This window comes from Daucus carota, chromosome 9 (genome assembly GCF_001625215.2).
Source record: "Daucus carota subsp. sativus chromosome 9, DH1 v3.0, whole genome shotgun sequence".
Taxonomy (NCBI): domain Eukaryota; kingdom Viridiplantae; phylum Streptophyta; class Magnoliopsida; order Apiales; family Apiaceae; genus Daucus; species Daucus carota.
In genome coordinates, this window is record NC_030389.2 from 26,889,845 (window position 1) to 26,911,065 (window position 21,221).

A 21,221-nucleotide genomic window follows, 5' to 3' on the forward strand; every position below is an offset into this window, starting at 1 on the left:
CTTAAAGGATGCAGACTGGGTAACAGCAATGCAGGAGGAGTTAAATGAATTTGAGAGAAATAAAGTCTGGACACTTGTACCAAGACCAAAGAACAGATCAATAGTTGGTACTAAATGGGTTTTCAGGAACAAAACAGACAGTGATGGTGTAATTACAAGAAATAAAGCCAGACTGGTAGCTAAGGGATACTCTCAACAAGAAGGAATTGACTATGATGAGACCTTTGCCCCAGTTGCCAGATTGGAAGCAATCAGAATTTTCTTGGCTTATGCAGCACACAAGAAATTCAAAGTGTTTCAGATGGATGTAAAGAGTGCTTTTCTCAATGGGGAGCTGGAGGAAGAAGTATATGTTGAACAACCTCCAGGATTTGTGGACACAAAATTTCCAGATCATGTCTACAGATTGGATAAAGCACTGTATGGACTAAAGCAAGCACCTAGAGCATGGTATGAAACTCTGGCTCAATTTCTTTTGGACAGTGGTTTCAACAGAGGTACAATTGATAAAACTCTTTTTTATCTCAACCATGGTAATGATCTGCTATTAGTTCAAGTCTATGTAGATGATATTATTTTTGGGTCTACTAATCCTAAACTCTGTGAGAGATTCTCAAAGCTTATGCAGTCTAGATATCAGATGAGCATGATGGGAGAAATGAGCTATTTTTTGGGACTTCAAGTTAAACAGACTGAGGAAGGAATTTTCATTAATCAGTCTAAATATACTAGGAACCTGCTAAAGAAATTTGGCATGCAGGATAGCTCAGCTGCTACCACTCCAATGGCAACTGCCACTAAGTTAGATAAAGATACTGGTTCACCAGTAGAAATTACTAACTACAGAGGTATGATAGGCTCACTCCTGTATCTGACTGCTAGTAGACCTGATATCATGTTTGCAACCTGTCTCTGTGCAAGATTTCAAGCAGATCCAAGAGAACCACACCTTGTAGCAGTCAAAAGGATTTTCAAATATCTCAAAGGAACAATTGAGATGGGACTCTGGTATCCCAGAGAATCAGACTTTACACTGATTGGTTACTCTGATGCAGATTTTGCAGGATGCAAAATAGACAGAAAAAGTACAAGTGGGAGCTGTCAATTTCTAGGAGGAAGATTAGTTTCTTGGTTCAGTAAGAAACAAAAATCTATCTCCACATCCACTGCAGAAGCAGAGTATATTGCTGCAGGAAGCTGCTGTGCTCAGATTTTATGGATGAAGAATCAGCTACTGGACTATGGGTTAACTCTGACTCAAATTCCTATTTATTGTGATAACCAAAGTGCTATTGCCATGACAGGAAATCCAGTACAGCATTCTATGACCAAGCATATCAGCATAAGGTATCATTTTATCAGAGAACATGTGATGGAAGGAACAGTAGAGCTTCACTTTGTTCCAACAGATCAGCAGTTGGCAGATATATTCACCAAACCATTGGCTGAAGCAACATTTACAAGGCTTGTAAACGAATTAGGGATGATATCTGGTCCTCTCTAAACTCTGACACATTGCACAAACACTTTATCTGTTAGTATTTGTTGTTATAAATCTTATCTGCAACTGCATCTGTTATTCTCCATTCAGACTCTGATAATTATACTCTGATTTGATAAACTCTGATATTTAAACTCTGATCCGACAAACTCTGATGACTTGAATTTTTCTTGATGAAAGATATTCCTGTGAAGAATATGTTGCACTTAACTGAATTTAGTCTTAAGCCTCTCTAAAGTCTGAATTTTGTGATATTACAGCTGTGGAAATCTTTAACACATAACACATGAGATAATTTTGTCACCTAGATTGTCTTACTTCTTAAATATTAGACATGTACTCAGAAAAGAATCTGATTTATTCCTCTTCTAAGCTAAGAGTTAAGACAACTCAGTTATGGGTCCTCAAGAAATTTCTTCTCAGTAAAGAAAATCAAAAGAAAAGAAAAGCAAAAGAAATAATCTCAAGTACTCCTTTGAGATCTTAGAAAACTTGTGAAAGGTAAGAACCAAGTGCACTGCTGGTATCAAGCAAATGCATCAAAAATTGAAACAATTTTTTGGTGACTTTTCACATTCTCTGATTACTGGAGAAATACTCTGAGAAAACAAAAAGTCAAATAAAGGTTATGACTCACTTACCATGAGGAGTTCCCTTTCAAAAGACATTTGTGATTTCAAAGAGAAGAAATAAGTTACTCTGATCCACAACCTGAGAAACTCGGCTTATGAGATGGTTAAACAATTTTCTAATAATCTGAGTCTTTCTAATATTAGTTAAGAAATTTGACAATCTCTGTGACATTAGAATATTCATGTTATCACACACCCCACTCCACTTCTGTGATTAACGATTTTTCTTGGCTTCGAGTAATTTTTGACTAGAGTTCAATAAATATTTGCAAATTCTGAGGAGCAAGCGTCGTTTAGACCTTGAATATTTATCTCTCATCATTACAAGATTCAATGATCACTCTTTGATTTGTCATTTTATAAGTCATTTATTTAAACTCTGGTCAATGGTCAGCCTCTGATCGAAGTCCGAGTTAAAATAAATATTTTGGTCAGATAAATATTAGTTTTTATTATCAAACGGTAGAAAAACCATTTGAATTCCTGAGTGGAGAAAAACACGGTAAATAATTGTGTTTTATTGGTAACCGGTGCATGTTTGTTCAGATTCACACGCCACTCATAATTACCTCTCCACTACCACATCTTTTTACCGTTTAGAACCTGCCACGTGCCCCACTACAGCTTTTATCTCTCACCAGCATGCGTATACATATATATGTTGTCAGAAATTGAAAATTTTCATTTCTCACACACGATCTTTACTCTCTCTCTCTCTCAAACCCTCTTCACGATTTCTCTCAAGCATTTTGTCAAACACCACACCTGCATAACCTCAAACTCTCATTTTTTTTTTCAGAAATCATGTCGACTACTGCCTTCGAGTACAATGGAGCAAAATTTGTCACCAACAACTACTCAGCTATTCTGGCTAATGATGAAGCACCCAAGGAGTTTCATCTTATTCAAGATTTCCTGGCTCACAGTGAGCTTATGTATGCTCTAACTCAGCCAGAGCAAATCTCCCCTTCTCAAGTCCTAACCCTCTGGAGATCAGCAAACTACGATGATGGCGGTGAAAAGGGTTCTCCATCTCTTACATGCAATTATGAAGGCCAAGAGTATGCTATCTCACCTGCAACTATCAGGAAGGCTCTTCATCTTCCTGAAGAAAAGAAGTTTGATTCATCAGTTCCTACTCAAACTCTGAGGGACATGATGATTTTTCTTGGGTACACAGCAAGTACTGACAAGATGGGAGAACTTAAGCGTCCACATCTTTGCAAGGAGTGGAGCTTCTTTTATGATTGCATCACCAGGGCCTTCGGCAACAAATGTAGCAACTTTGATGCCATCCCTATCTTCAGCCAGCAGATTGGGTATTTTCTAATCCACAATCTCAAATTTGATATTGCTACATCTATCTTGAGATTCATTGGTGATAGGAGAAAAGAAAATATGAATATTGTCTACTACTCAAGATTTTGTCAGCTTATATTTTCTTACTGCTTCCCTGATGTGCCCCTTCCTGAAGAAGGAAATGAACTCCCTTTTAAAATCACCAAAAGAGCTTTTACTGATCTGATTAAAAAGGATAGTAAAAAGAATGCTGCACCTATATTTGCTATTCCTGTGACTGTACAGGATAAGCTGAAGTTAGCTCTACCAGACAAGTATGGAGCCCTATTCTCTGATGATAATATCCCACAGCCTCCATCTCAAGTTCAAAACCCAATACCAACTGCTGATCCCAAACCAACCTCTGGTTCTTCCCAACAAGGACCAGTTGTAATATCTTCACCAAAAAGGGTACTGAGGTCTTCTAGATCCCCATCCAAACAGCCATCTCCTCCTCCCAGGAAAAGAAGATTCCTTCAGAAGATTTCAGATTCTGAATCAGAAGAAGACATTCCTTCTCCTCCACCAGCAAAGAAACTGAGAAAGAAAATAAAGGCAACCTCTATTACTGATCTGACTGTGGAACCACCACAATCAGAGGAACCTAAACAACCTTTGATTCCTTTCTCTGATCAATCTGCAGAGCCACTGTTGATAGAACCTATCTCTGCAGTGCCACTTGATATTGCTGCAGCTGACCAACAAATGTCAGAGTCAACCTCTGATCACAATGATCAATCTGAAGGGACAAAGTCTGTTGAAGAAAAATTAGCAGCTGATATTCTTGTGTCAGAAACAGTTCCTGATGTCCCCAATCAATCAGAAGATGCACAGATAGAGTTGGTCTTGCAAATGATTCAGGATTCTCTGCTTCAACCTGAAGTTCTTGTTGCAGCTCCTGCTCAGGAGATTACTGAAGCTGCAAACTCTGATGCAGCTACTGAAGCTCTAGAGTCACATACTCTGAGTATTTGTCTTGCAGACATTGATGATGATGAAGGAACAGAAGTCACATCAACCCCTATAATCTCTGAGCCAGTCAGAGAAAATTCACCAGAAAGGGTTGATTCCCCAGTTAAGATACTGTCACCAGTTAGGGAATCCACTCCATTTACAGCACCTGCAGTTCCAAGCTCTCCAATTCCATTTTCTGAGCCTGCTAGAAGGAAAATTTGCCACTTGTCATATAATCACAGGATGTGCAGAACCACATCACCTTCTGTGGAAGATAGGCTTACCTCTATTGAAGCCACTCAGGCTTCAATGAATTATACTCTGGCAGATTTGAGTGCTTCTGTGGCACAGCTGGTACAGGTTCTCACCTCTGCTGATGTCAAAAAGGGGGAGAAAACATCCAAAGACAAATGCAAACCTGATCAGCAATTAAAAAGGAAAAAGCCAGATGATGATGAGGCAGAAAAAGGGGAAATAAACAAACAGCAAAAGCTGAAGCTGCTGCAAAGTAAAGAAACAAAGAAGAACAGTAGAGAAGCAGCAAGCTCTGAGAGACCACCCAGAGATTCTCAACAACACAAATCAATGGAACTGACTGTTGTAGCTCAAGCTCAGAACATAACCAAAGCAGTCAGAGATTCAGATGCATTATCCAAAGAAATTGATCTTGTGAACTCTGAAGTGGAAAAGAAGAAAGAAAACTTGGTTGCTGAAGCTGAAAAGCTGATTGAAGCTGGAGACCCTGAGTCTCAGAAATTTTGTCAAACTCTGAAGTTCAGAGGCAAAGAAACCACTCTCTTCTATAAATCTCCTTCCTTGCAAGCAATTGATGAAGCCATGGCAAGGAAAATTTTTGAAAAAGAAAATCCAGGAGTTGACATTGAGGCCATCAGACTTGAAGAAGAAAGATTGGCTGCTGAGAAGAAGAAGGTCAGCAAAACAAAGTCTGATGAGCAGAGACTGATTACTGATTCCTCTCAGAAACAGAAAATTCCAAAGCAAAAGGGAATAGTAATCAGTGAAGTAAACTACACTGATATCAACAGACCAAGAACTAGATCTCAGACTCAATCTGAATCTGATATAGCAGATAAAGGTAAGAAACCTGTTGATGGAGTTCCTTCAGCTCCTCCTGTGATAAAGAAGTCAATGATCAAGATAGCATCAGAGAATCCTTCTAAGAGGATGTTAGAGCTGAGCAGAAATGCAAATATAATCACTGATGTATCTGATCAAGCTGTAGAAAGAGAAGCTGGGTTAATCAGAAGAAGAAGAAGTGAAAGCAAGCCAATATCTGATATAGCTTTAACCTCTGACAATGCTCAAGTTAAAGTTTCAGCTGAAGAAGAGAAAGTTGAAGACACTAGAGCCTCTTGGTTAAAGTTAAATTCTGAGAAGACTCAAGATCAGAAGAAGAAAAAGAGTTTATATGGAAGTCTTGGTACAAATCTGTACAAAGAAAGCCAACTGCTCACCAGAATCAGATCTCATGGAACCAGAGGAAAAGAAGCTTATGACTGGACTGGCCTTGGTCACAGAAAAGAAAAGATTCAAACAGGTTCAGCAACTACTTTCAGAGATCCTTATCCTCTGACTGAAAAAGTAGGAGAAGCTGTTACACAGAAAGATCTTGACAAAGTTGAGTCAGTACAGATTTTAATGGACACTCATGATGGACCAGAAGATAAAGAAAAGATTGCTATATTTTTGGAATCTGGCAGAGTGTATAGAATCTCAGAAGCTGATTTGTTACTGAAATCTCTGAGGGAGCTGGAACATTTTCACTACTTGTTGGAGATCAAGAATGAAGCTACTCAGAGGTGGTCAGATCTTATGAAGAGAACAATCAGTGAAAAGAGAAGATTCTATGGAGTAAAGTCTGATGATGAATACATTCCACAAATAGCTCAAGATGATGGTTCTGAAATTAGCATGGAAAAGAATAGCTCTGTGATGGAGACTATTGCAAACACCAGAATCTTGGGTTATAACAATGAAGCAGACAGGCCAAGAGTTATTCAGCTTGGAGAAGCAATGAAAAGAAGCAAAGCAAATGCTTTGAGATCAGCCATATACCAGACAGGAGATGAAGATGAAGAACTCAAGACTGTCAAAGCTCAAATGATACAGACTCTGAAGCAAATTGAAGAAGATCTGATTACCAAGTTTGTTAAGGAGAGCTATGGGTATAGACTGATTGGCTGACTAAGTTCTGATATGTACTGTAAGTTGTAATTAGTTCTGCTCAATCTGTAAGTTATAATTCATTTATGCAGATTAATTATTTCTTGCATTTGTCCTTGATTGTTTTTGACATCATCAGTAAATATATAGAACTTGTTCATTCTGTCTAATGTACAAGTTGGGGGAGATTGTTACATATTTGATGATGTCACAGGTATCTAACTTGTTTAGTGTGCAGAGGCAAATATCAGAGTTTAGCTGGAAATCAGAGTTTAACGACTGACAGCTGGATCAGAGTTTAAGCGATGATCAGAGTTTGCAGGCGGCTGATTTTCAGGAGCATATCTGACTAAATAAGGAAGATAAATATCAAGAGAGATTGTGCAAATCAGGACAGCAGAAGGATAGCTACTGATTAGATTATTTTAGGAAGCAGATAATTATAAATCAATCAGTAGATATCATGTAACTGTGTATATAAACACAGCTTAGGGTTTACTCTAGATGAGTTAACAATTGAATATCATTCGTGTAACCTAGCAGCTCTTAGTGATAAGATATAAATCACTAAGAGATTATTTGTAAGCTACTGTGATTTGTGAATAAGAGATTATTGATTTATTTTCTTATACTTGTGTTTGTCTTGGATTGTGTTCACTATATTATAACATATATAGTGAGTTTATTCGGCCTAACACCAACAACTGCTGAGCCCTTATCAGAAGAAGCTCCAGAACAACCTGCACCTAAAATTCCAGAGTTTGATCAAGAACCTCTGATTCCAGTTGAGACTCATGTTGCAGCTCCTGTTCAGGAGATCTCAGACAAGACAACCTCTGAAGCAGCTACAGCTCCTTTGTGTTCTCACACAGTAAGCATCATAGCAGAAGATAATGATTATGATGATGGTGATACAGAGATAACCTGTGTTCCAACTGTTGACTTACCATCTCTGATAGCTGACATTTCTGCTCAACTCAGAGAAACCAAATCTGATAGAGAAATCTCTCCGGTCAGAGTATCTTCACCTGATAAGACTCCTTCACCAGGTCCTATCTCTTCAATTCCTCAGTCTATGTCTGCACAGAACAAGGTCTGCACACTGACATATTCAAGGAGAATGTTCAGAGCTCCACCTTCATCAGTGGAAGCCAAACTATCATCTATTGAAGCTACTCAAAGCTCCATGCAGCAAACTCTGGCTAACTTGAGCTCCTCAGTAGCTCAGCTGGTTCAACTTCTCACCTCTGCTGATGTCAAAAAGGGGGAGAAAGTACCACAAGACAAATGCAAAATGGATCAGCAACAGAAGTCAGATGATGAGGAAAAGGATGAAGAAAAGAAGAGAGATGGCAACACAAAGTCAAACCCTGAAAAGTCAAACTCTGAAATAGTGTTACACACTCAGGCTGAAGAAAATAGAAGAGAAAAGGTTGGAAGCAGCTCAAAACAGACTCAGACTACTCAGTCTAAATCTCAACCTCTGATTCTAGCTGACAATGAATCAAGAGCTCTTTCTGAGCAATTGATTGAGATTGGTGATCCTGAATCCAAGATCTTGAGCCATACTGTGAAGATTCAGGGAAAGGAAACTACATTATTCTACAAAGCTCCTACACAACTGGATTTTGATGAAGCAGTTGCAAAGAACTTATTTGAAGAGGAGAATCCTGGAGTATCAATTGAAGATATCAGAAAAGAAGAAGAGAGGTTGGCTGCAGAAAAGAAGAAGATCAGCAAAGCAAAGTCTGATGAAAAGAAACAGATCACTGATTCCTCAAAGAAATTACCATCTTCAAGAAGAAAAGGAATAGTGATAAGTGAAGTAAATTATGCTGACATCAATAAGCCCAGAGTTTACCAGAAAAAGTCTGACTCTCATTCCAGTGGAAAAGGGAAGAATGTTATAGATGGTGTTCCATCTGAAAAGAAGAATGAGTCAGAAGCAACACAGACTCTTGCAACAATTTCTGAGTCTACTGATCAGAATTTAGCCTCTGACACTGCTCAAGCTGAAAACTTGAAGGAAATTCAGCTGAATCCAGCTGAAGTAAAAACCACCTGGATAAAGACAACCTCTGACAAGGCTCAAGTTGACACAGCTGAATCAAAGAAGAAGAGCTTGTTTGGAAGCCTTGGTACAGGACAGTACAAGGAAAGCTCTTTGTTCACACAGATCAGAGATAAAAGAACAAGAGGAAAGGAAGCAAGGGACACAACTGGTCTAGGTCACAAGAAAGAGAAGATTCAGACCAGTGCAGCAACTGTCTTCAAAGATCCATATCCTCTCACTGAGAAGACTGGAGAAGTTGTAACACAAAAAGACCTTGACAAAATAGAATCAGTACAAATTCTGATGGATACTCATGATGGGCCAGAAGATAAAGAGAAAATTGCTATATTTTTGGAATCTGGCAGAGTTTACAGAATTTCTGAAGCTGATCTATTGGTAAAATCTCTGAGGGAACTTGAGCATATTCACTATATGCTTGAGATAAAGAATGAAGATGGTCTGAGCTGTTGAAAAGAACTATCCGAGAGAAAAGAAGATTTTATGGGATAAGTTCTGATGCAGAGTATGTTCCTAAGATAACTCAAGAAGATGGTTCAGAGATTAATATGGAGAAAAATAGTTCTGTCATAGAAACTATAGCTGGAACTAGAATTTTGGGTTACAATAATGAAGCTGACAGACCAGGAGCTATTCAACTGGGAGAAGCCATGAAAAGATGCAAGGCAAGGGCCTTGAGATCAGCTATATACCAGACAGGAGAAGACAATGAAGAATTGAAGACTGTCAAAGCTCAGATGATACAGACTCTGAGACAAATTGAAGAAGATCTGATGACTCAGTTTGTCAAGGAAAGCTATGGATATAGACTGATTGGATAGTTAGCTTTTGCTGGTTCTGTAAGTTGTAATTAGTTCTGTGAATTAATTATTTCATGCATTTGTCCTTGATTATTTTTGACATCATCAGTAAATATATAGAACTTGTTCATTCTGTCTAATGTACAAGTTGGGGGAGATTGTTACATATTTGATGATGTCACAGGTATTTAACTTGTTTAGAGTGCAGATTCAAAGATCAGAGTTTATCTGGAGATCAGAGTTTGACGACTGCCAGCTGGACCAGAGTTTATATGAAGGTCAGAGTTTGCAGGCGGCTGATTTCTAGGAGAGGATCTGGATAAACAAGAAAGGAGAATATTAAGGAAGATATGCAAATTAGAACAAGAAAAGGATAGCTACTGATTAGATTATTTTAGGAAGCAGATAATTGTAAATCAATCAGTAGATATCATGAAACTGTGTATATAATCACAGCTTAGGGTTTACTCTAGATGAGTTATGAATTGAATATCATTCGTGTAACCTAGCAGCTCTTAGTGATAAAATATAAATCACTAAGAGATTATTTGTAAGCTACTGTGATTAGTGAATAAGAGTTTAGTGATTTATTCTCTTATACTTGTGTTTTGTTATTGATTGTAATCAATAACAAAACACAAGTATAAGAGAATAAATCACTAAACTCTTATTATAAATCACTAAGAGATTATTTGTAAGCTACTGTGATTAGTGAATAAGAGTTTAGTGATTTATTCTCTTATACTTGTGTTTTGTTATTGATTGTAATCAATAACAAAACACAAGTATAAGAGAATAAATCACTAAACTCTTATTCACTAATCACAGTAGCTTACAAATAATCTCTTAGTGATTTATATTTTATCACTAAGAGCTGCTAGGTTACACGAATGATATTCAATTCATAACTCATCTAGAGTAAACCCTAAGCTGTGATTATATACACAGTTTCATGATATCTACTGATTGATTTACAATTATCTGCTTCCTAAAATAATCTAATCAGTAGCTATCCTTTTCTTGTTCTGATTTGCATATCTTCCTTAATATTCTCCTTTCTTGTTTATCCAGATCCTCTCCTAGAAATCAGCCGCCTGCAAACTCTGACCTTCATATAAACTCTGGTCCAGCTGGCAGTCGTCAAACTCTGATCTCCAGATAAACTCTGATCTTTGAATCTGCACTCTAAACAAGTTAAATACCTGTGACATCATCAAATATGTAACATAAGATAAAGAGTACTTTTCCACGGCATTTGTTTCTACTTTGGGAGCTTAATCATGATTCAACTTAGTGTTATAAAATCTGTCAATTAGGCTTTTGGATTACTGATCTAGATTAACATCAAGATGTGTTATAAAATCATATGTCTCAGCCTGGTTGTGTACTAAGTACTCTACACTAAGATGATTAATATGCACTAAGTACTCTACGTACTCTACACACTACACACTAAGATCAGTACTCTACGTACTCTACAAACTGAGATTAGTAATATGCATTAAGATGAGTAATATGCACTAAATCAACATCTTATTCATCAACAACATATTCATATTCATTAATTAAACAAATCAGCAACATATTCATCAACATATTATTCAATAAATCAACATATTCAGACAAGTAAATGCTTGAAATCACAAATAATTAAAAAAAATAGTGATAAAACCCTAATTTAACATACCTCCTCTAGTTCTAGCCATATTTTAGTAGCTTTCAGAGTGAAATAAGCTAATTAACAGCTGTTATGAAAGAACATTAGTAGATTGAAGTCAGTTTTCACAATAATATACAACAAAACCCTTAAAATTCAAAAAAACCGACATGCACTAAAAATACGAGTTGATTAAGATGATTAACTAACTATAAATACTACTACACTACAGAAAAGTACCTATTCAAACAAATGTTTAAGTGATTTTGCTCGGTGCTTGAGCTGCGGTTGCGAGATCCAAAATTCGCCTCGAATTTCTTCGTAGAAGCTGTAATATACCTAATTAGAACAAAAAAAGAGGGAAAAAGTCGAAGAAACCGCCATTGGAGACGTACCTGAAGCTCGGTGGAGCAGCGCGATGATGAACAGTGGAGTAGTGGAGGTGATGGACCGTTGTGCGCGAAACGTGTGTATCGTGTGTATCAGTGAGTCGTTTGTATCGGATGAGTTTTAATTTTTAACAGTCGTGGTTTTGTATAATGCTGGGTTGGGTTCAATGCTACTGGACTGGGAGTGTTAAAAATTGGGCTGGGCCTGTGGTTTCTAGTTTCTATTTTAATTTGGTTTCTAGTAGAGTACTACTCTCTCTCTCTCTCTCTATATATATATATATATTGAATATTTAGTTAATTTATCGTAATGACAAACGCTCTAACTTTCTAAAATTTTAACCATAAAATGCATGCTATTTTTTATATTAATTTTAAGAATTTTACTCGTTTGAACGATTTTATTTGACTTGAATTTTCTATATTTCTCCATTCATATTACAAAGGTTCAAGTTTTGAATCCATCACAATAAACTATTAATTCAAACACATTTAAGAAAATTATTAACTATTATAATACACACGTGTATAGCACGGATTATAGGCGAGTATATTATTAAAGCTAAACTATAATATGAAAAGATAAAATATCAAATATTCTTTTGTTCACACGACACATGCATATTATATGTATGATATTAAAATGCAAATGACTGGTTGGCGTAGTGGTATGAAAGAAGTGGATGTTAGTGGATGCACTGCAAAACCACAAACTTTTTAACAAATACTAGACAAAAAGATAAATCTGTCTTTTCACACGAATAAAAAGTCTCTTGAATTTACTTGCTCATATGCCCCATGTTAGGCTATTATTTGATGCGACCAGTTTAATAATATAAAATTTAAAATGATTGTTGACATATATATTTTATAAATATTTAGTTAATTTATCGTCATGACTATCGCTCTAACTTTCTAATATTATTGTGTTCTTAACATAACATGTATGCTATTTTTTACATCAGTTTTAAGAATTTTACTCGTTTGAACAATTTTATTTGGCTTGAATTTCTATAGTTCTCCATCCATGCTATATAAAAAAAAAGGTTCAAGTTTTGAATCCCGACAACAACATATCACAATAAATTATTAATTCAAACACATTTAAGAAAATTATTAACTATTATAATACACACGTGCAACGCACATGTTATAGGCGGGTATATTATTAAAGCTAAACATGAAAAATAAAAATATCAAATATCCTTTTGTTCGCATGACACACACATATTATATGTATGATATTAAAATGCAAATGACAAGCTAGTATAGTGGTATGAAAGAAGTGGCATCTAGTAGATGCACTCAAGTTCGATTCCACAAAATTACAAATTTTTTAACAAATATTAGCCAAAAGATAAAAAGTCTCATAATTTACTTGCTCACACCCCATGTTGGGCTATTATTAATATAATAACTAGCCCTAAAACCCGTGCAAGGCACGGGTACAGTTTCTAGTATTTCGATTTATAAATAGATTAATTTTTCTTAAGAATTTGATGCGACCAGTTTAATATTATAAAATTTAAAATGATTGTTGATATATATATGTTTTATGAATATTTAGTTAATTTATCGTCATGATTATCGCTTTAAATTTCTAATATTCTAACCATAAAATGCATGCTATTTTTTACACTAATTTTAAGAATTTTACTCGTTTGAACAATTTTATTTGATTTGAATTTTCTATATTTCTCCATTCATGCTACAAAAGGTTCAAGTTTTAAATCCCATCAACAGCATATCACAATAAACTATTAATTCAAACACATTTAAGAAAATTATTAACTATTATAATACACACGTGTATAGCACGAGTTATAGGCGAGTATATTATTAAAGCTAAACTATAATAAGAAAAGATAAAATATCAAATATTCTTTTGTTCACACGACACATGCATATTATATGTATGATATTAAAATGCAAATGACAGGTTAACGTAGTGATAAGAAAGAAATGGATGTTAGTGGATGCACTCAAGTTCGATTCTACAAAACCACAAACTTTTTAACAAATATCAGACAAAAGGATAAATCTGTCTCTTCAAACGAATAAAAAGTCTCATGAATTTACTTGCTCATATGCCCCATGTTCGGCTATTATTTGATGCGACCAGTTTAATATTATAAAATTTAAAATGATTGTTGACATATATATTTAATAAATATTTAGTTAATTTATAGTCATGACTATCGCTCTAACTTTCTAATGTTACCGTGTTCTTAACATAACATGCATGCTATTTTTTACATCACTTTTAAGAATTTTACTCGTTTGAACAATTTTATTTGGCTTGAATTTCTATAGTTCTCCATCCATGCTAAAAAAGGTTTAAGTTTTGAATGCCGACAAAAACATATCACAATAAATTATTAATTCAAACACATTTAAGAAAATTATTAACTATTATAATACACACGTGCATCGCACATGTTATAGGTGAGTATATTATTAAAAGCTAAACATGAAAAATAAAAATATCAAATATTCTTTTGTTCGCACGACACGCACATATTATATGTATGATGTTAAAATGCAAATGACAAGCTAGCATAGTGGTATGAAAGAAGTGGATGCTAGTGGATGCATTCCACAAAATTACAATTTTTTTTAACAAATATTAGCCAAAAGGATAAATCTGTCTTTTTGCATGAATAAAAAGTCTCATAATTTACTTGCTCACATGCCCCATGTTGGGCTATTATTAATACAACTGATAGATAGATAATAGATATAAAAATTATGCCCTAGTAATTTAGGACCTATTTAACTAACTTCTTCAACTAATATGCCTTATCCTCTCTATACATTTAATATTTTATTATTAAAATTCAATTCTGGCTCACCCCGAGAACATCTTAGAATAGATACTCATTTGTAAGGTTATAAGACATATTTGTCCAAAGGAAAAAAAGTTTCTTTCATCTTACTATATATTTAGTATTTTATTATTATAGAATAGATTAATCATCGATTATATTTGTTCGATTCGATTGTCTTGTAGAGTCGTATAATTTTGCATTATTGAATTAATTCTTCTTTTTAGAAAAAACCTAGTGAGAAAAAATTAGAATTTTATAGCGAGTCAATATTATAATATACGATCAAAGTATTGATCCTTTGATATTGGAAATTAATAATAAAAAAAATCTAAGACATTGAAGTAATATAAAGTTGATATGAAAATTATTAAGGGTAGCCACATCAAGTTGTCAAATTCTTTTTGGACACACTTATAAAATTAGTAGTTCAATTGATACTTTTATAACAAATTAAGATATTAATTTTTTTTATAACAAAATATAATTCAATCTTTATTTATATAAAGTGTATGCGATGTATGCTAAAAAAGATTGTGTTAATGATTGTGAGCCATCATGTGTCACTTAATTATGATGACAAATCTCTACACTAGGCTGTACACTCCAACGGAGTCGACGAACCGAATTATCAAGACTAGCTTATAGCCCGTGCAAGGCACGAGAGCTTTTTAATTATATATAAATTTTTTAAAATATTGTAAGTGGTGTGAAAAAATTTAATTTATAAATAATAAATTAAAATTTTCAATTAAATAAAATTTGAAATTATGATTTGTTTGTAAGTCAGAAATATTATAAAAATATATAAGTTCTACTTTTCAGACATGTTTCTGTAAAAAAAAAGGGAAAATAGATCTTTTTGCCACCCAACTTATTATTTATTTAGAAACCTACCACTGAACTATAATTTTTTCTTTTTTTGTCACTAATGTTAGGTTCAGATTTTTTTTATCACTAACGTTAAGTTCGGATTTGATTATTAACACTATGTTATTCTTTTTAGTATTATTAAAATATAGTGTTAGTATGCAATATGTGTTTATATCTGTACTTACTCTGTCCTGTTAGGTCCTGAAACGATTGTAGAAGGGGGGGTTGAATACAATCGTCACTAAAAAATCGCGGCGGAATAATCTGATTTAAAATAAACTTGTTAATCAGATTTTAATTAATTAATATAACAATGTTTTAAGTCGTTATATAATTAATAAGGTTCGTTTTAATGTCCACTAAAATTCGTAGAATAAATTCGACAGGATGTATTCTAGTTTAGTGATTAAAACAACCGAATGATCAAAGCACAGGAAACTGTGGATTTAACGAATAGCAAGTTACAAACAACTTGAAAGTTTACAAGGCAATGAACAAGAACAAATGAAGGAGGTGAGGCCATATTTATAGGCAACACCTTGAACTTGTATGACAAAGTTGGTATGACCATGCTACAAAGATCAGTATGACAATGTGAGCTAATGTCATGCTGAAATAGAATCAGTATGACAATGTGAGCTTATGTCATGCTGAAATAGAAATCGGTATGACATATCAGGACATTGTCATGCTGCAAATTTCGGTATGACAATCCATAGCATGACATGTGACTTGGAGGTTAAGTTTGATTCAGTATGACAATGCAATTTCGGTATGACATAACAAGACATTGTCATGCCAATGCAATTTCGGTATGACATAACAAGACATTGTCATGCCAATGCAATTTCGGTATGACATAACAAGATATTGTCATGCCACCTGAAAACAGAACCTTCCAGGGGCGGTATGACATTCCATATGATTGTCATACCGTGCCCAAAATCAATATAAATTGATTTTCTTTAATATAATTAATTCAATAATTATTCACTTAATTATATTAGTCATATAAATTCATAAATTAAATTAATTCAAGTGTGAATCAATTTAATAAATAAATTACATAACTTATATAATTTTTGAGATGTGAATAAATTAAAAGAATAATTATATTGAGCACAGCCTTCAGCAGCAGGTCTTCTGACTTCCTTTAAAAGATCTGATTCTTTGTTTTGTTTGAACGACCACCTATAGTTGATGCTGAATATTTAATCTGAGTAGCTGACACACAAATGTACTGTCTGGTTCATCTGTATCTAGCTGAATCAAATATTCCTTAACAATTAAACATTTGAGAAGTGGCTTGATCGTCGAGTCTTTGTCTTCGTAGTTCTTCTTCATAAGTAGAAATAGTTTGGAATCTTCTGAATAAATAAAGTATTAAAACTTTATACCTTCTGGACTTCTGGACGTGCTACAAAATATTATTTGTACACTGAGGCTTGAACATATTAATGAACTTCTTCCAGTGGTGTGCAGCAGCATCCTGAAATTCTTCAGACATATGATTTTAACAAATCACTTGACGTTCTTCGTACGGATTCCTTCAATAGTGCTTGCTAATTTACTTTTTTTTTCTTATCAGAGTTGAGTTGACACTCTTAAATACAAATAGGCTTAACATATGCCTTTCAATCTCCCCCTATTTGTTTGTTAACATAACATGCAAATTATCGAGAGGATAACTCAACTAACTGATAAGACAAAGGATTAAACATGAATTGTAAATAGCAAAAAGTTTCTGGTATTTCATTAGACATTCACCAGAATTCAAATAAGTACATTAGATTACATAAGGATGTTCTTACTGAACATATATTACAAGTTCCTTAACAAATCTAAAGATCAACTTCTCCTTCTTCGATATCTGAACTGTGAAGGACAGGAGTTGACGGTTCTTCTCTGGTTGGCACTTCAGATGTAGTGGATTCACCACGCTTCTTTCGTTCCTTTGCCAGAGCCAGTTGATGAAGTACTTCCAAATCCACAGGGTCTTCGCGGAAGTCTGATGGCTGAGATTTAGTAACATGTTTCATCTTTCGAAAGTACTGAGCAACATTCTTTCGAGTGCAATAAGCAAGAATCACATCATCAGCATCAGACTTAGCTTTAGAAGCAAAGCCCTTGGTTCTTAAAAGAGTGGAGGCAAGAGCAAGTTGTTTAGCTGGATACTTTGACAAGGCTTCTTCGTTGAGATAGACAGTGCTGAAGATCTCCTTGTGAACGAACTTAACACAGTAAGGATTCCTGACAACCTGAGGACTGTTGAATACTGCTTGTTCCAGCAGTTTGTCACGAAGAAGTTCATTCAGGTTGGAGCTTCGCCTAACCTTGTTTCGAAGTACCCAGAGCTCAGATACAGAGAATGATTTCAGAGATTCGACAGATAGTCTGAAAGAACCATTCCTCTGTGTATAGACAATTAGCTCCCATTGCTCTAGCAAATTGTTGACCCCCACAGTTACATAATTTAATTCCAAAGCAAAGGCATGCATAAAGACATCCTCGTCAGAGTTTACCTCTCTAAGATCATAGATCAGAGATAAGAACTTGTTGTCGTCGAAAGGCTCCCTTTGAGGTCCATTAAAGATTCTTCTTGCAATGTCCCAGCTTTTTCCTTCTTTCCTTCTTATATCAAGATTCTTCTGCTTGCACGCAGCATCATAGATTTTCTGCTTCTCTATCTTGATTTGCTCTTCAGTTATTAACTTGTCCTCTAGAAGTTTCTGGTAATCACGAAGCTTACGCTTCCTAGCTTCATTCTCAGCTTTAAACTTCCGGACATTCTCTTCATGTTCAGGGTCAACAGGTTCTTCATCCTGAAACAGATAGCTCTCCTCAAATTTGCCTTCTTCCTCTGCTTGACGGTAGGTAGCATCGAAGACGTCATCATCATCCATGTCTTGTGGAAAATCATCATAGTTATCAGAATTAAAGACATTCTCAGATTGATGTGCCGGCTCTTTGCCTTTAGACTTTCCAGAATTGTCAGGAGCAGATTCAGAAGTATTCCCTTTGTTACTTTGATTCGAACTATTGCCCCTGTCACCTTTGTCTCCATCTCCTCCTCTATCTCTTCTATTCTCCCCCTTAGTTGAGGGATCCTCTCTGGAGGTATCAGCATCTGACTTTGAGTTCCTGAGGAGTTGATCCAGTTTCCTGTCGATATCATCAAACTTTGACATATACAGTGCATGATTAGATCTCATCTCGACAGTCAACTCATGAATTTCTCCTTTAAGCTCATCCCTGGAAGAACTGGATGGCCTTTCATCAGCTTTCTTCTCTAGGGTCACCAACTGTGCACCCTTTAGCCTCTCATTTTCAGCAATCATTCGGGCTAATTCAGCTCTAAGTTTAGACATTTGTTCCTCAAACAGAGCCGGGTCAGTGTGTGCACTCACCTCACGTACACTCAAAGCTGTTTCACTAGCCTCACGTGCATGTGTATCGCTCGGTGTTTGCCTTTCTTCACTCATAGTATTTACTCTTCCAGCTGTACCTGTGTAAACTACCAATGTCCCCTGAGATGGGTTCAAAGGTAGTGGAGGAACAAATTGTCCTCCGAATGCCTGCGAGGGCAGATTTACTTGCAAGCTGCCAAGTTCCTCCTGATCATCAAAGAAAGTGCGATCAGTAAAGTTTTCATACATATTTATTGGATTTTGAAAATCTGTGCAATCAGTAAACATAGTAACCTGTGTATCTGTTTGGTCTTGCACTAGCGTGAGTGCTAGCGCAGTGCTTGACTCTGTACAGGGTACCGTGGCAGGACGGTCAACTTCAATGGCATCATTCTGTTGAGAGAATGAGTCCAGAGACTGTTTCATTGCCTGTTCCAAGTCCAAGCCTTTTTGGGAAGGCAAGGATGAGGCTGCAGATGTCTCCAGGGCTTCCAACCTAGGCTTCTTTATGGAAGACAGAGCTGCGGGTTGATTCAATAAACTACTCGAACTCCGTTTCCTCGCAACTTTACGAACAGGTTGCATTGAAGTGTTGGTTGATGTGTTTGGAGAAACGAATATTTGTTGAAGAGAATCTTCAGCTAGGTTATGAACCTGTGTGTTGTCAGGTTCATTGCTGGTAGGCTGGAAAACAAAATCAAGGTCACAAACAAAATCACAACCATAATCTGACGTATCAACATTAAAATTAGATGATAAGTTAGAAAGTACCTGAGCTACCTGTAGGTCCTGACGAAAGGACTGTAACTCTGGATTTGAGGTAGAGTCAGCAGGTAGTGGTTGTGAGGTTGATTGTGTTTGAGGGTAAAAGTGGGTGTGTTGTTGTTGTGGTAGTGGTTCAGATGAAGACGGTTGGGTTTCGAAGAAGTTGTATTCCTGACGTTCGTCTTCAACTGTGTGAGTTTGATGGAGAGGGGAATGATGTGGTGATTGGTGTGGTGACTGATGTGGAGATTGATGAGGTGATTGGTGGGGTTCAGGTTGTAGGTGTTCTGGTTGTGGTTGAGGTTGTTGCTGTTGATGTTCCTGAGCCACTTGAAACTGATGCAGTTGTTGTTGAGCATTGAACTGTTCCAACAGGTATGGAGTTATGACAAGGGGAACATTTTCATGTTTTCTCTTGTTGGTCAGAGACTTCATCAGTTTTGTACAGGCACGCGGAGTTGGTGCAATTGGAGAATTGAAGTATGAATTCTTCTCCGCGTCTGTCATCTTGTCATTCAGAAAGAGCATCAAGAACCGAGGGAAAAAGCATATCACTTTGGCATTCTGTGCAACTGATCGGCTGCTGAGTGGTCCCAACTTCTTTAAAATCGACTAAGAAGCAACTTGCCAAAGTTGATTCGTCGATTGTGAACAATACAGAACCCAATGATCTGAACAAGGGAAGATATGATGTTGTAGTTGCTTCGAGTGGTAGGTGAAAAGACTTTTGCCAGCGTGTCGAAGAACAAGTCCCACTCTGGTTTAAGATTCCCTTTCAGCATTCTCGGTAGATGAATCTCTCCTTGATAGTGAATGGTCTGAAAGAATTGGACAATCTCAGCATCTGTAGGAATCTCAGCAAAGTTGTCGCGTGGAAATCCAAGAATCCTATTTACATCATCCACAGATATAGTGATACTTCGTCCAGCACCAATATTTCCCGAGACTCGGAAGCTCTCCAGCAATGTCGTGTTGATGGCAGAAGAGTAAAAGTCCTGGAGTGGTCGAATCTGTAAATCAGCATGAGAGGTGATCGCCGTGCTGACTAAACTTTGACTATTCAGGAATCTCACCCACGGTCGGAATCTCACTAAACTGATATCAGGGTCTAAGTACCCATTGTAGTTTGTCTCCCCGATCACAAATTGGCCAGCCATTTTTATAATTAAGAATTGAATTAAGCGAGAATTTTTCAAATAAAAGGTTAATTCTCAAATATCTCGCAAATTTCAATTAATAATTAAATAACAATTAACAAATTAATTAATAATTCGAATTAATTGAATAAACTCGAATTAAAAATTAATTAAATTGAAAATGGCCCAATTAAATTCCACAAAGTCCTAAAATCCTTTAATTAGCCAAACACGCCCTTATTTATGTCAAAAACCCCCAAAATTCGAACTCAAACCTAGGGTTTCAAAATCAGTTGAATTTAAACAAGTGCAAATCGATCTGTACTGGTACTCCACAGCCAAATAATCACAGAACCGGTAACAAAACGCTTAAACTCGGTCAAACTCGTCCTGACCCGGTCGACTCGGTTGAACTCAGTGAAAACAAAGCAAAATCGGGCAGAGTAACAGCTTAAATCGTGATTAAATAGTAACCAGCAAGCAAAATCGTGCTTGAAAATGAGTAACCAGCAAGTTTTTATGGAAGAAACTTGAAAACCGAGTTGGAAACAGTGCGTGTATGTGTGTGTGATGAATGGGGAAGATGAAGTAACCAGTATGACAATGTTTAAATATGTCATACGGGTTTGTTAAAGCGTCAGTATGACAAAGGAGTGTTATGTCATACAGGTTACACTTCGGTATGACAA